We start from the raw sequence: 15,596 nt of genomic DNA on the forward strand, positions 1-15,596 counted from the left end.
CAGGCCATGCTCGAAATGGGCATCGTCGAGGAGTCCCACAGTGACTGGAGCAGCCCGGTGGTCTTGGTTCCCAAGGCTGATGGCTCGGTCCGGTTCTGTGTGGACTATAGAAAAGTCAACGCGGTGTCTAAATTCGACGCGTACCCAATGCCTCGTATTGATGAGCTGCTCGATCGACTAGGCACGGCTCGCTTTTACTCGACACTGGATTTGACGAAGGGATATTGGCAGATCCCCTTGACTCCATTATCCTGAGAGAAAACGGCCTTTTCCACACCGTTCGGCTTACACCAGTTTGTCACACTTCCATTTGGGCTGTTTGGGGCGCCCGCTACATTTCAGCGGCTGATGGACCGGGTCCTCCGGCCGCACGCCACCTATGCGGCCGCTTACCTAGACGACATCATCATTTATAGTAATGACTGGCAGCGGCACCTGCAACACCTGAGGGCCATCCTTAGGTCACTGAGGCGGGCGGGACTCACTGCCAACCCGAAGAAGTGTGCGATTGGGCGGGTGGAAGTACGGTATCTGGGCTTCCACTTGGGCAACGGGCAGGTGCGTCCCCAAATTAATAAGACAGCAGCGATTGCGGCCTGCCCGAGGCCCAAGACCAAAAAGGGGGTGAGACAGTTCCTGGGGCTGGCTGGCTACTATCGTAGGTTTATACCTAATTATTCGGATGTCACCAGCCCGCTGACTGACCTCACTAAAAAGGGGGCGCCAGATCCGGTCCAGTGGATGGAGCAGTGCCAGCGGGCTTTCTCTGAGGTAAAGGCTGCACTGTGTGGGGGGCCACTTTTACACTCCCCTGACTTCTCTCTCCCTTTTTTGTTACAGATGGATGCGTCGGACAGAGGGCTGGGGGCCGTTTTGTCCCAGTGGGTGGAGGGGGAGGACAGCCCGGTCCTATACATCAGCCGGAAGCTGTCAGTGCGTGAGGGGCGCTACAGCACAATTGAGAAAGAGTGCCTGGCGATCAAGTGGGCGGTCCTCGCCCTCCGTTACTACCTGCTGGGGCGCTCTTTCACCCTCTGTTTGGACCACGCGCCCCTCCAGTGGCTCCACTGCATGAAGGATGCCAACGCGCGGATCACCCGTTGGTATCTGGCACTCCAACACTTCAACTTCAAGGTGGTCCACAGGCCGGGGGCGCAGATGGTCGTGGCGGACTTCCACTCCCGTCAAGGGGGGGGGGGAGTCGGCTGCGGGCCGGACGGGCGCCCGGCCTGAGTCGGGTGGTGGGGGTATGTGGCAGCGGGGGCGTGGTCTGTGACAGGAGGGTGGAGCCAGGGAAGGTGAGTGGCAGAATCGCTACACCTGACGGTAATTAACCTGTGTTTTGTGTGTGTTTTCCCAGTAAACCGCTCCCTATTTAAGGAGGCTGAGAGAGAGCAGAAGGAGCGCAACCTGGGATCGGATGCAGAGTGTATTTATGTGTGTGTGTTTTGGCTTACGCTGCTTAGACTGAAAAGTTTGGGAAAATAAATAAGCCGTCTTTGCATCTAAACGTTGTCCTGCCGTCCTCTGTGCTCCACCCACACATTATCCGCGCTACATATACATATATATATATATATATATATATATATATATATACACACACACACACACACACACACACACACACACACATATGCATATAAATTGGAGCAAATAAACAGTCAAGGGCACTTGAGGTATAGTAGGTAAACATGAAATAAGCAGTATAAACAATAAACTAATAGCTGTTAAGGTGAGGTAGTGCGGAATAGTGCAAATGAGCGAGGTAAAGTGAAATGTGTGGTCCCTGAGTTCAGTGTGCGAATGAATGTTGAGAGTGTGTGTGTGTGTGTGTGTGTGTGTGTGTGTGTGTGTGTGTTGGGGGGGAAACTGTGAGGGTGACATGATGTCAGATGCTGAAGGGGGGGCAGGGGGTGTGGGGGCAGAATCTGTGGCAGGGGGTGTGGGGGCAGAATCTGTGGCAGGGGGCAGAGGGGGGAGGAGGGGCAGAACAGGGAGGGAGTTGAGCCTCCTGACCGCCTGGTGAAAGAAACTGTTCTTGAGCCTGCTGGTTTTGGCCCGGAGACTCTGCAGTCTCCTCCCCGATGGCAGCAGGCTGAAGAGGCTGTGAGATGGGTGGGTGGGGTCACCTGCAATCCTGATGGCTTTGCGGGTGAGGCAGGAGTTATAAATATCCATTAGAGAAGGGAGAGAGACACCAATGATCCTCTCAGCTGCTCTCACGATGCGCTGCAGAGTCTTGCAGCAGGACACGGTGCAGGCGCCGTACCACATGGTGATGCAGCTGCTCAGGATGTTCTCGATGGTGCCTCTGTAGAATGTGTGCATGATGAGGGCCGGGGCTCTTGCTCTCCTCAGTTTGCGGAGGAAGTACAGACGCTGTTGGGCTTTTTTGGCCAGTGATGCAGTGTTGTTGCTCCAGGACAGGTCTTCAGAGATGTGCACACCCAGAAACTTATATATATATGTGTGTGTGTGTGTGTGTGTGTGTGTGTGTGCGTGTGTGTGTAGGCAAGAACAAATTGCCCCAGCATATCGCTCAACATGTAATTTATTAAGCATTGGAACATAGAGGGGCGGCACGGTGGTGTGGTGGTTAGCACTGTCGCCTCACAGCAAGAAGGTCCAGGTTCGAGGCCCCGTGGCCGGCGAGGGCCTTTCTGTGCGGAGTTTGCATGTTCTCCCCGTGTCCGCATGGGTTTCCTCCGGGTGCTCCGGTTTCCCCCACAGTCCAAAGACATGCAGGTTAGGTTAACTGGTGACTCTAAATTGAGCGTAGGTGTGAATGTGAGTGTGAATGGTTGTCTGTGTCTATGTGTCAGCCCTGTGATGACCTGGCGACTTGTCCAGGGTGAACCCCGCCTTTCGCCCGTAGTCAGCTGGGATAGGCTCCAGCTTGCCTGCGACCCTGTAGAACAGGATAAAGCGGCTACAGATAATGAGATGAGATGAGATGGAACATAGAGGGAGCACAAGAGAGCCCATAAGGCATGATGCACTACTGAATGTGACCAGAGGTGTTGCTAAAGGCAGTTTCTCTGATGCGTACCAGGTTATAGGTACTGCAGAGGTCAAGCTTTGTGAATATTTTGGCTGAACGATGTTGTTCTAAGGCTGAAGGGACCAGAGGCAGTGGGTTTGGCTACTTAACTGTGATTTGGTTGAGACCCCTGTAGTCAATGCAAAGACTGAGACCTTGAAATGAATCTGGCTGAAGCTGGGGAGGAAGATGGACAAATTATACCCTTGTTTGAGAACTTCCTGCACTTAATCCTTGTTGTTGTTCTGTGAGAGACAATGGGTAGATTAGTTTGTGTGGAGGTGTGGTCCTGGGAAGGAGGTATATGGCACAGTCGAATGGGTGACAGGCCATTGGTCTTGGTCTCCTTGGACCTTCAAGGAGGTCTTGGTCAAGGTGGTCTTGGATCTCCTTGAGCTCTACTCCTTGGAAATGATAGTGGTGATCAATGACTCAGGGTTCTCCACCAAGGTGGATGCTACAATAACCTCAGGCAAGTGCAGGCTGTGGCATTGACAAAATTTGTATTGTTTTTCAATCTCTTTGTCTTGCCATGAAGTTTGTGGACCATAGCATTGCATCTGCAGTAGTCCCAGAATTATGGGGTGCTTGGTGGTTGCCATAATGAGGATGGAGATGAACTCCTGATGCAAGGCACTCATTTGGAGCTGGAGGAGCTTGGTGACATAGAGTGATCAGACCAGTACCACTGAGCCTTCTATTAATGGTTCTGGTTTTCATGGGATGCTGGCGTGGTTGTGTGGGTAGCTCGAGTCTGAACACTGTGTCATGGTTGATAAAATTGCCAGTGGCTCCGGAGTCGATCAGGGCTGAGAGAACAGAGATAGACCCTGAGTGGCTTATCTGAACATCACATGTAAATGATTGGTGAGAATAGAGCTTAGATGGACTTACCAAGGAAGCGTGTGAGGGAGTTGTTGTTCTCTCAGCTGAAGATGTTAAGGTGGAACCCTTTTGGTGGATCAGGCACTGGGATATGAAGTTTCCATGACATCCACACCACAAACTCAGGCACGCCTTCCTAATTTTCTCTTATTCAGTGACACTCAGCTTGGCATGGGCGATTGGCATGGGCTCTGACTGCTCAGTGCCATACATGGATGTAGCTGTTGCTTCATGAACCTGGCAATTATGAAGGAGGTCATGTCAGTGGATGGCAAGGCTGATGAGTGAATCGAATGAAATCTGGTGATCACAGAATGTCAGTTCAGTGCTCAAACCTCGGCGAGAAGTGGCTTTCAGCACCGGCCCATTCCACCTGCTTCCAGTGGTGAGAGAGTGAAATTCCAGAGTGTATTCAGCTGCATGCCATTTCCCCTGTTTGATGAACCAGACTGTGATGGATGTGTACAGGACAGATTCAGTGACAGCGGTGTAGAACTTTGTCAGTGGCTCCTGTGACAGACCACAGTTTCTGAGTTGCCACAGAAAGTACGTCCTTTGCTGGGCTTTTTTGAGGATGGAGTTGACGTTGGATTCCCACTTCAAGTCTTGTGAGATGATAGTTCCCAGGAACTTGAAGGTCTCCAGGGTTGACACAGGACTGTTGGATATAGAGAGGGGGAGCATCACAGAGGGGTGTCTCCTGAAGTCCACTATCATCTCCACTGTCTTGAGCATGTTTAGCTCCAAGTTATTCTGACTGCACCAGAGCACCAACCGTTCAACCTCCTGCCTGTATGCAGATTGTCGCCATCTTGGAGGAAGCCTATGGTCACAGTGTCCTCTGCAAATTTCATAAGTTTAACAGATGGGTCCATGGAGGTGCAGTCGTTGTTGTAAAGGGAGAAGAGCAGTGGGGAGAAGACTGCTGTTCCCTGAGGAACACCAGTGCTGATTGACCACATGCCGGAAGTGATGTCCCCCAGCCTTACCTGCTGTTCCCTGCCTGTCAGGAAGCTGGTGATCCACTGACACATTGAGCTGGGACAGTTTGGAGGAGAGGATTTCTGGAATTATTGTGTTGAACACCAAGCTGAAGCCTACAAGCAGGATTCTTGCGTAGGTCCCTGGGCAGTCAAGCTGTTGTAGGATGTAGTGCAGTACCACGTTGATTGCATCATCCACTGACCTGTTTGCCCTGTAAGCAAACTGCAGGGGGTCTAGCAGGTGACCTGTAATGCTCTTCAGGTGGGCCAACACTCATCACTCAAAGGACTTCATGACCACAGATGTCAGAGCGACAGGCCTGGAGTCATTCAGTCCTGTGATGGAAGGTTTCTTGGGGACTGGAATGATGGTGGAGCGCTTGAAGCAGGAGGGGACTTGGCACAGCTCGAGGGGTCTGTTGAAGATCTGTGTAAAGATTGGAACCAGTTGGTCAGCACAGGCTTTAAGAAGGGGGCGGGGGGGGGACTCCATCTGGGCCTGGTGCTTTCCTGAGTTTCTGAATCTGGAAGAACAGTCTCACGTCCTCTTCACACACACCCTGAGTGCAGCCTGAGCATCGGGTGTGTGTGTGTTTACCAGGGGTGTGATGTGGGCTGTATTTCATTATACTGTATACATCACATAGTGAAATTATATCCCAATATGAGTCAACAACTGGATGCTGAATTTTTTTTAATAAGTTAAAACAAATAAAAAACATTTCTGGCTGTTTTGCTGTGTGTTGATGTAAAACATTGTGGTAAATATAATGTAACATGAAATTATCTTTAAATATTTAAATAATATTTTTAAATAATCTTTATAATACTATTTATTTTCATAATAATCTTTAAATAATATTTTCATCCTTACAATACTGAGTCAAAAAGTTTTAGATAAAATAATACATTTCTATTGAAATGACGAGTTCCTTCAGAGAAAACAGTGGAGTAAAGTTTAGTTTTAAATGCACACTTCACTCTCCTAACGTTTAAAATAGATTTCAATGTTCATTTGATCAGAATTCACTTTACTTTCAGTTTCAGTTTGGTCAGAGGGGTGTTAGGGGATTTACACCTGTGTGTTCTGCTAAATATTTCGCTTTAAAAGTCACGGTTGGAGGTTGTATTTGTGCGTCAGGCCTGGAGTATGTGTCGTCTTCACCAGTGGCTCGATTGTGAAAGTCGCAGCTACAAACGTGAATAAAAAAAGGAAATTCTGATTTCACTGCAGCTGTCCACGCTGCACACAAAGGCCTTTTATTCGTCCGGATGAATTACAGATCCTCCAAACTGTCAGCCATTGTGTCTCCGTCTCTTATCTTCATATAGAGGCCCTTCATTTTCAACAACACATCAGTTCCATGCTCTGAAACTCAGAGAACCCGCACAAAACGCATTCAAGAGCAACTCAGATTCTTACATTTGTTCCATTTTTAAACCACTGTGGAATTTTACAATTAATAACAACACAAATATAAAACAGTGCTGACGTCCCACATAGAACATGCGTTACAGTCATCACACAACTTTCCCTTAAAGGGGAAATTTAAAGGTCGTGTGGATCAACAGTGACGTGAAACTGAAAGAACTTACACTTATAACAACAACAATAAAAAATATTCCATGTATTTGTCTGTAAATCCGTCAACTACAGTCTTGATCGTCTCTTTTGCAGGTTCAAACTTCTATGAAGAAACAGAGGGTTTGCTGTATAACCATATGGAGAACATTTAAGAAATCTTTTTGTTGTATATGATGTGTATATTCTGTACACTTGAGTGTGGAAGCCTGCAGCAGAGAGCAAAACAACGCTTTTAGCAGAATCCCTTTACAGAAGAGTTCCAGTCAGAACCTTATTTGCATCCAAGGATCTAAAAAGAACTTCAGTCAAAGCCCATCAGTTATTTATACTAACAGGCCAAACAGGTGGTTCTAGAGAAGGCGACTTCCACAGACTGGTGGTCGTCAACAAGAACCCTTCAGTGTGCACTTTTTTAATAAGAGCAGGAGAGAACTGTCCCATCTTTCAGATGCTTCTTCACACAGGGTGCTACATAGAACTATTATGTGTTTAGAGAACCCTTGAGGAACTCAATTTTCTGTTTGTGATGATGCAATGTGTAAAGTGAACAAATCTGAATGAACACACTCTCACCACGCCCCTGGATCCCGCCCATAACTCCACCCTTGGGACTGAGGAGATAATGTGTGTGTGTTGTGTATGTGCATACACTCTGTGTGTGTGTGTGTGTGTACATGATGTCACCATCACATGGTAGATGGAGGATGTTTAAATTTAATTTCCTGTTGGACTGAAGGGTCATGAAAAGTCAATATCTTTATCTCTCTCTCACACACACACACACACACACACACACACACACACACACACACACAAGCACATGACTGTAATTAAATAATCTGAAGATGAATGCAGAGACTCTGTTTAGATGTTTAGTGGAATTTTTAAAAATTATTTCTCCAAATCATTTCTGACAGTCAGATTTCTGTAACTGTTTATCAAAATCATTATTTATCCAAATTATTTATTCAAGTATTATCAGTCCATCCATCCATCCATTATCTGTAACCGCTTATCCTGTACAGGGTCACTGGCAAGCTGGATCCTATCCCAGCTGACTACGGGCGAAAGGCGGGGTTCACCCTGGACAAGTCGCCAGGTCATCACAGGGCTGACACATAGACACAGACAACCATTCACACTCACATTCACACCTACGCTCAATTTAGAGTCACCAGTTAACCTAACCTGCATGTCTTTGGACTGTGGGGGAAACCGGAGCACCCGGAGGAAACCCACGCGGACACGGGGAGAACATGCAAACTCCACACAGAAAGGCCCTCGCCGGCCACGGGGCTCGAACCCAGGACCTTCTTGCTGTGAGGCAACAGCACTAACCACTACACCACCATGCCGCCTCAAGTATTATTATTCTGATTAATTAGACTGATTATTTATTCCAATTATTTACACTAATTTATTCTGATTATTTATCCATAAGTATGAACTCTCGGACTCAGTGTTCTTGGTGAAATCGACCCAAAGTGAACAGCGTGTTAGTAAAGCAACAAGCTGGGCAATCTGTGGAATAAGATTAACTAAAACCCGACAGCAAGTTAAACACGGCGCCGTTTTTCTCCGTCTCTTCGTATTTATGCCACATCTCGTGATGGAGTCAGCAGCCAATCAGAGCTGTTTTCTCATCGTATTCCAGCGTGTTTAGCGTGCTGAGTCACATGGCATCTGGGAAACATGTCATTGGCTCAAATAATGTTTTCAGGGACTTAAGTCTTTGTGAACTGAAAATGCTACTGTGGTTTTATCCTAGCAGGAATTCTTCATTAACTTTCTCTTTAATAAATACTTGTCCTCATCTGAACTTCCCTTTTAACAGATCAGAGGAACAGGCTCGACCAGAACACAAGCCTTTAATCACATTTAATTATAACTCAGCTTGTCATATGTCACATTCTCAAAAGACAAAAAGGACAAAAGCAACTTCCCGCTTGTTACGTCATTTAGACATTTAGAAAGCCAACACCCATTTATATCAGAAAGAAAGGTGTGCTTACTGAACGCTAGTGAGCCTCACAATGAGCTGAAGTTGATCTTCACTTTTTCTGGTCATTTTCCCCCCTAAGATTTTACCAGATATATTTAAGAACACATATGTACATTATTAAAGATGTGCATATAATTAGTAAAATAATAAAGTATAATTATTTTATCATGTATACAACATTTACTGTTATATTTTTATGACATTGTAAAATACAGGGGGCTGCAAAAGTAGGTATACAGTAAGGATTATTCCAGTATTATCAGTATTATAATAGTGGTGCTAGGTTTCATTTAATACTAACGTTTTGTACGAACATTTTGTTTTTCATTACTGTATACCTACTTGTGCAGCCCCCTGTATATTATATTTATAAATTTATAAATACATTTTTAAAAATTTGCATCTTTGATAATTGTAACTTCTGGTCTTTATGACCTGCTACACCTACTGAGATCAAAAGGTGCAGGCTATTTGTTGGTATCTCATATAGTGAAGGCTACATCTGTTAGGGTTTTGCTGGGATTCGAACCTGGTTCATTGGTGTGATAATCCAGCAAACCCCCACTAGGCCACCAGGGGGATGACTCAAATGCAGAGGCGTGAGGCGGAAGTAGAAAAAGAATCAAAAGGTTTATTTAAACTATATACACTATATACAGGGCAAAACAAAAGACAAAAAAAAAAACCCAAAGAGTATAATCCAAAAGAAAAGCAAAGTGCAAAAATACAAAAGCTAAGAAGATCAAAAAACACAGTACAAAGGAAACTGGAGATAAACATAACAGCACAAAGACTCCGTGACAAGAGGACTGAACTCAGGGGTATAAATAGACAAACTAATTAAGGACACAGGTGAAGATAATTAGGCAATTAACACAAACACAAAACACAGGAACAGTGGCGGCCTCTAGAGGCCAAAATAAACACGACATGAAAAGGAAATAACAGCGGCCTCTAGAGGCCAAAACAGTCCTAGTCCTAACAGGACCCCCCCCTCTAGGAGCGTCTCCTGACGTTCCCAGGGCGATCCGGATGGGCCGAATGGAAGTCCCGACATAGTTCTTTATCAAGGACATCCCGAGCAGGAACCCAGCAGCGCTCCTCAGGACCATAGCCCTCCCAGTCCACCAGATATTGCAACCCGCCGCGGACCCGGCGGGAGTCAAGCAGGCGATTCACAGTGAACACAGTCTGCCCCTGGAAGATGCGGGGGGGTGGGGGGTTCCTAGGGGCAGGGGCATACGTAGACGTCAGTACGGGCCGTAACAGGGAAACATGGAAAGTGGGGTTGATCCTCAGAGTCCGGGGCAACTGGAGCCGGTAGGAGACAGGGTTCACCCTGCGCACCACCTTGAAGGGGCCAATGTAGCGAGGAGCAAGCTTGCGGTTCTCCACCCGCAGTGGAAGGTCCTTAGTGGACAGCCAAACACGCTGCCCAGGGCGGAAAGCGTGTGCAGGTCTTCTATGGCGGTTGGCCTGAGTCTGGTTGGTTCTGGAGGTCTGTATGAGGGTCTTCCTGACCTTGCTCCAGGTCTTGCGACACCGTCTCACATATTGGTTGACCGAGGGCACCCCCGCGTCCTCCTCCTGGTCCGGGAACAGAGGTGGCTGGAACCCGAATTGGCACTGGAATGGCGACAGCTTGGTGGCCGATGACTGCAGGGTGTTGTGGGCGTACTCCGCCCATGGCAGCCAGGTGCTCCACGATGTCGGGTTATCCATAGCCAGGCCTCGCAGGGTGGTTTCCAGGTCCTGGTTGAGCCTCTCCGTCTGACCATTGGACTGTGGGTGAAACCCAGAGGAGAGGCTGGCAGTGGCTCCGATGACCTTGCAGAACCCGTGCCACACTCGGGAGGAGAACTGGGGCCCTCGGTCTGAGACGATGTCCTGTGGAAGACCAAAGACTCGGAAGACATGATTAAACAAAAGTTTCGCAGTTTCAAGAGCAGAGGGGAGTTTGCACAGTGGTATGAAGCGGCAGGCCTTGGAGAATCTGTCAACTAAGACCAAAATGACCATGTTACCTTGTGACTCAGGGAGACCCGTGATAAAGTCGACTGCCACGTGGGACCAGGGACGCCGGGGAATGGTCAGAGGATGCAGGAGACCCTGGGGACGCTGTCGTGGGTTCTTGGTTCTGGTGCAAACCTCACAGGACAGGACAAATGACCTTACTTCCTTCTCCATGTTAGGCCACCAGAAGCGTCTTTTCAGGAAGTCCAGGGTCCTCCGAGCTCCCGGGTGGGCGGTGAGAGGGGAAGAGTGACCCCACTGGAGAACCTTGGCCCGGGCTTGATGTGGGACGTACAAGAGGCCTGGTGGCCCCGTCCCAGGACCGGGGTCCTGGCGTTGGGCTCGTCGGACAGCCTCCTCAATACCCCAGCGGACAGGGGCCACAATCCGGGACACAGGGATAATAGGCCCGACTTCATTCTCCCTGTTAGTGGCAGAGAACAGTCTGGACAGTGCGTCAGGTTTGGTGTTCTTGGAGCCGGGGCGGTATGAGAGGGTGAAGTCAAACCGACTGAAAAACAGGGCCCACCTAGCCTGTCGAGGGTTCAGTCTCTTGGCTTGCTGGAGGTACTCCAGGTTCTTGTGGTCAGTCCAAACCAGGAATGGATGTTGTGCTCCCTCCAGCCAGTGCCTCCACTCCTCAAGGGCCAGTTTGACCGCTAGCAGTTCTCGATCCCCCACATCGTACCGGGACTCAGCAGGACTCAGGCGGTGGGAGAAGTAAGCGCAGGGGTGCAGCTTTCCTTCCGAACGTTGAGAGAGCACCGCGCCGACACCACTGTCCGAGGCGTCCACCTCCACGATGAATGGTTGGGAGGTGTCCGGGAGAACCAGAATGGGTGCCGTGCAGAAGCGGTCCTTGAGGTCTTTGAACGCCTTTTCTGCCTGAGGAGACCAACCATAAGATCCACCTGTCCCTTTGGTGAGGTCTGACATGGGTGCTGCCACAGAACTGAAGTTCCTGATGAACTTGCGGTAGAAGTTAGCGAATCCTAAGAACCGCTGAACCTCCTTAACGGACTTGGGAGTAGGCCAATCCCGGACGGCCAGGGTCTTGGCAGGGTCCATTTGGAGTTGGCCTGTCCGTACAATAAATCCCAGAAAGGAGACCTCGGGAACATGAAATTCGCATTTCTGGGCCTTGGCGAACAGATTGTTCTGTAGCAGCCTCTGGAGAACCTGGCGGACATGGTGGCGGTGCTCCTGCACGGTCTTGGAAAAGATAAGGATGTCGTCGAGGTAGACAAAAACGTATAGGTTAATCATGTCCCTTAAGACGTCGTTGATTAGGGCCTGAAAAACAGCTGGTGCGTTGGTGAGTCCGAAGGGCATCACCTGGTATTCGTAGTGCCCAGACGGGGTGTTAAAGGCAGTCTTCCACTCGTCTCCCTGTCGGATACGGATGAGGTGGTATGCGTTCCGTAGGTCCAACTTGGTGAAGACAGTGGCGCCTTGGAGCAGGTCGAAAGCTGTGGACATCAGCGGAAGGGGATATCGGTTGCGCACAGTGATCTTATTCAGGCCCCTGTAATCAATACATGGTCGGAGCCCCCCATCCTTCTTGCCGACAAAGAAGAAGCCGGCTCCAGCAGGTGAAGTGGAGGGTCGAATAAACCCAGAGACCAGGGCATCTTTGAGGTATTCCTCCATGGCCTTGCGTTCTGGCTGAGAGAGTGAAAACAGTCTGCCACGAGGAGGGGTAGTCCCAGGGAGCAAGTCGATGGCACAGTCGTAGGCCCGGTGCGGAGGAAGAACGGCGGCCCTGCTCTTGCTGAATACCTCCTTGAGATCCCAGTACTCTGTGGGAACTTGAGATAACTCGGTGAGATCAGGGGGCTCGGCAGGAGACACAGGAGAGCTAGAGAGTAGACAAGAGGCATGGCATGCAGGGCCCCATTCCACAACCTGGCTTGTTACCCAGTCTATGCGAGGGTTGTGGCGAGTAAGCCAAGGAAGGCCTAGAATAACTGGGAACTCAGGTGAAGGAATCAGGTGCAGGGATATTTCTTCCTTGTGACCTTGAGACTGGAGGAAGACTGGAGAAGTAACTTGGGTGACTCTTCCATCACCTAACGCTTGGCCATCGAGGGCAGACACAGACAGAGGGACTTCAAGAGGTGCAGTAGGTATATTGATGCTTTGGGCGAAGTGAATATCCATAAAGTTCCCAGCCGCCCCTGAGTCTATCAAAGCTTGACAAGAGTGGACAGACTCACCCCAGGAGATGGAGACCGGGATGTAGATTCCTTGGCCAGGGAGTCCGGGAGAGAGGGTAGGCCCCGTCACAACCCTCCCTCGGCTGGACGGGGCGGTCCTTTTCCCAAGAGTTCGGGACATGATGCTCGGAAGTGACCAGGCTTGCCACAGTAGATGCAGCACTTGTCCCTCCTTCTGCGCTCCCTCTCAGATGCGGAGAGGCGAGTACGACCCACTTGCATGGGTTCTGGACAGTCACTGAAGGAGGTAGACGGTCTCCAGGTAGAGGTAGGGAGGCTGGGGGGGCTCAAGGCTTGGTGGCGTTCTCTCATCCTGTTGTCCAGACGAATAGCATGTGAGATGAGGGTTTCGAGGTCACTTGGGCATCCAATAGAGGCCAGACCGTCCTTGATGGGGTCAGACAGACCATGGTGGAAGGCTGACACCAGGGCAGTCTCGTTCCATCCACTTACTGCTGCGAGTGTTCGGAACGAGATGGCGTAATCTGCGACGCTTCCTCCTTGCCGGATGGACATGAGCTTTCGGGCTGCGTCGGTACTGATGTCTGCCTGATCGAAGACCCGAAGCATCTCTTCAGAAAACAGCTGGAAATCAAAGCACTCAGGTCCCTGTCTTTGCCAGATAGCAGTAGCCCAGGCTCGCGCCTTACCAGCTAATAAGGTGATCACAAAGGCAATCTTGCGGCGATCCGTAGTGTAGGTGGTAGGCTGAAGCTCAAAGGTGAGTTGACACTGGGTAAGGAACTCTCGGCACTCACTGTGCTTGCCGTCATACCTCTGTGGTGCAGGAAGGCTGGGTTCGCGAGGTGAAGAAGGCAGCATTGCAGGAGGCACTGGAGCAGGAGTGGGAGCTGGATCAGGAGCAGGAACTGGATCAGGAGCAGGAGATGCAGGCAGAGATGTCAGCTGTGCCAGGGTTTTCCCAATTTGCTGAAGCAGTTCCTCGTGGTGAGCGAGGGCCTCACGTTGGCTGGTGAGCGTACGTCCATGAGCGTCCATGGTCGCTCCGAAGCGTGTCAAAGCTGCCATAATTCCCTGAAGGTTGGCCGGGTAGACAGTTGAAGCAGCCTCTGCTGAGTCGGTCATGACGGAGTCTTTCTGTTAGGGTTTTGCTGGGATTCGAACCTGGTTCATTGGTGTGATAATCCAGCAAACCCCCACTAGGCCACCAGGGGGATGACTCAAATGCAGAGGCGTGAGGCGGAAGTAGAAAAAGAATCAAAAGGTTTATTTAAACTATATACACTATATACAGGGCAAAACAAAAGACAAAAAAAAAAACCCAAAGAGTATAATCCAAAAGAAAAGCAAAGTGCAAAAATACAAAAGCTAAGAAGATCAAAAAACACAGTACAAAGGAAACTGGAGATAAACATAACAGCACAAAGACTCCGTGACAAGAGGACTGAACTCAGGGGTATAAATAGACAAACTAATTAAGGACACAGGTGAAGATAATTAGGCAATTAACACAAACACAAAACACAGGAACAGTGGCGGCCTCTAGAGGCCAAAATAAACACGACATGAAAAGGAAATAACAGCGGCCTCTAGAGGCCAAAACAGTCCTAGTCCTAACAACATCAGGGACATCATCAAGTCCTTCTTACAAAGCCCCACAGTTATGGAACAGCCTTCCAAGCAGTGTTTGGGATGCAGACACAGTCTCAGTGTTTAAGTCTCAGCTGAAAACACATCCGTTTAGTCAAGCCTTTTGTTAATGGTGTTTATGAGGTAAAGGAGGAGATCTGGAGGATCCTCAGGTATGGAGTGTTTTGGTAAACTGGGATGTATGGATGCTGTTGCCCTCCCACTCTCACTCGCTCACTTGGGTTTGTTGACGGTGGAGTGGCTCCCTCATGCCTGTGTTACCCTTTTAGTTATGATTTCATAGTTAGTCTCGCCAGAGTCCCTGCTTGCACTCAGCACAAAATGTACACTGTTCTTAACTATTAGGTGACACCGGGCAAACCTAACAACCTGTGTTCTCTCTCTCGCTCTGTCGAGTTACACATCACTCCTGAGACACCAGTAAGATGCTGAACCTCTCCTGCTCCTCGGACCTGCCTGATCCATCCTGATGCCCTACTTCTAGCTGAGGTTCTCATCACATCATTCCTGTGGAGGATGGCCCCCATATGGACAGTCTAAAGATACACTTAGAAGATGCTCTGGACACCTACAGTTTTGCTGCAATGGTTTAGGACTCCAATCACCATGATAACTTTAAGGACTGCAGTCGTCATGAACAGTTTTACACTCAAGTCTAAATGCAGAAGCAGATGGATTGTGCAGGCAGAGGATTCTGTCCATAAGATGCTGAAATATCACTTGGGTTTCAAACAACCCAAACAGAAGGGTGACAAAGTGGTGTAACCCAAATGGAGTGGAAAAGACCATTTTTTCCCCTCTCAATACTGAGGTCAAGGGAATCTGTCAATACCCCTTGGTTAAGTCCAGTGTCGAATAAAAGCGAATTGTGTCTAACTGATCCAGCAGTTCATCAATGCAAGGCATCGGGTACGTGTCAAATTTAGACACCACACTGACTTTTCTAAAGTCCACATTAAAACAGAATGACCTGACTGCTCCAGTCACTGTGGGACTTGTTGATTTCTTCCATGTTGAGCACAGCGTTCAGTTCATCCTGAACCATTTTTTTGTGTTCAGGTAACCGAGATGGGTGGCTCTGTTCAACCACACCTGGAGGAGTCTCAATGTGGTGGTCTATGAGGTCCACAGGACTGGGTAGAGGTGAAAACGCACTGGAAACGTCCTTTTGCAACTTGTGCTCTCTGGAACGGTGAGAGGTGGTCTCCACAGGGGACCGGGGTAAAATAGGCTGTACTTTTTAGACTTTCCTCTGGTC

This window comes from Neoarius graeffei, chromosome 26 (assembly GCF_027579695.1).
Source record: "Neoarius graeffei isolate fNeoGra1 chromosome 26, fNeoGra1.pri, whole genome shotgun sequence".
NCBI classification, from domain to species: domain Eukaryota; kingdom Metazoa; phylum Chordata; class Actinopteri; order Siluriformes; family Ariidae; genus Neoarius; species Neoarius graeffei.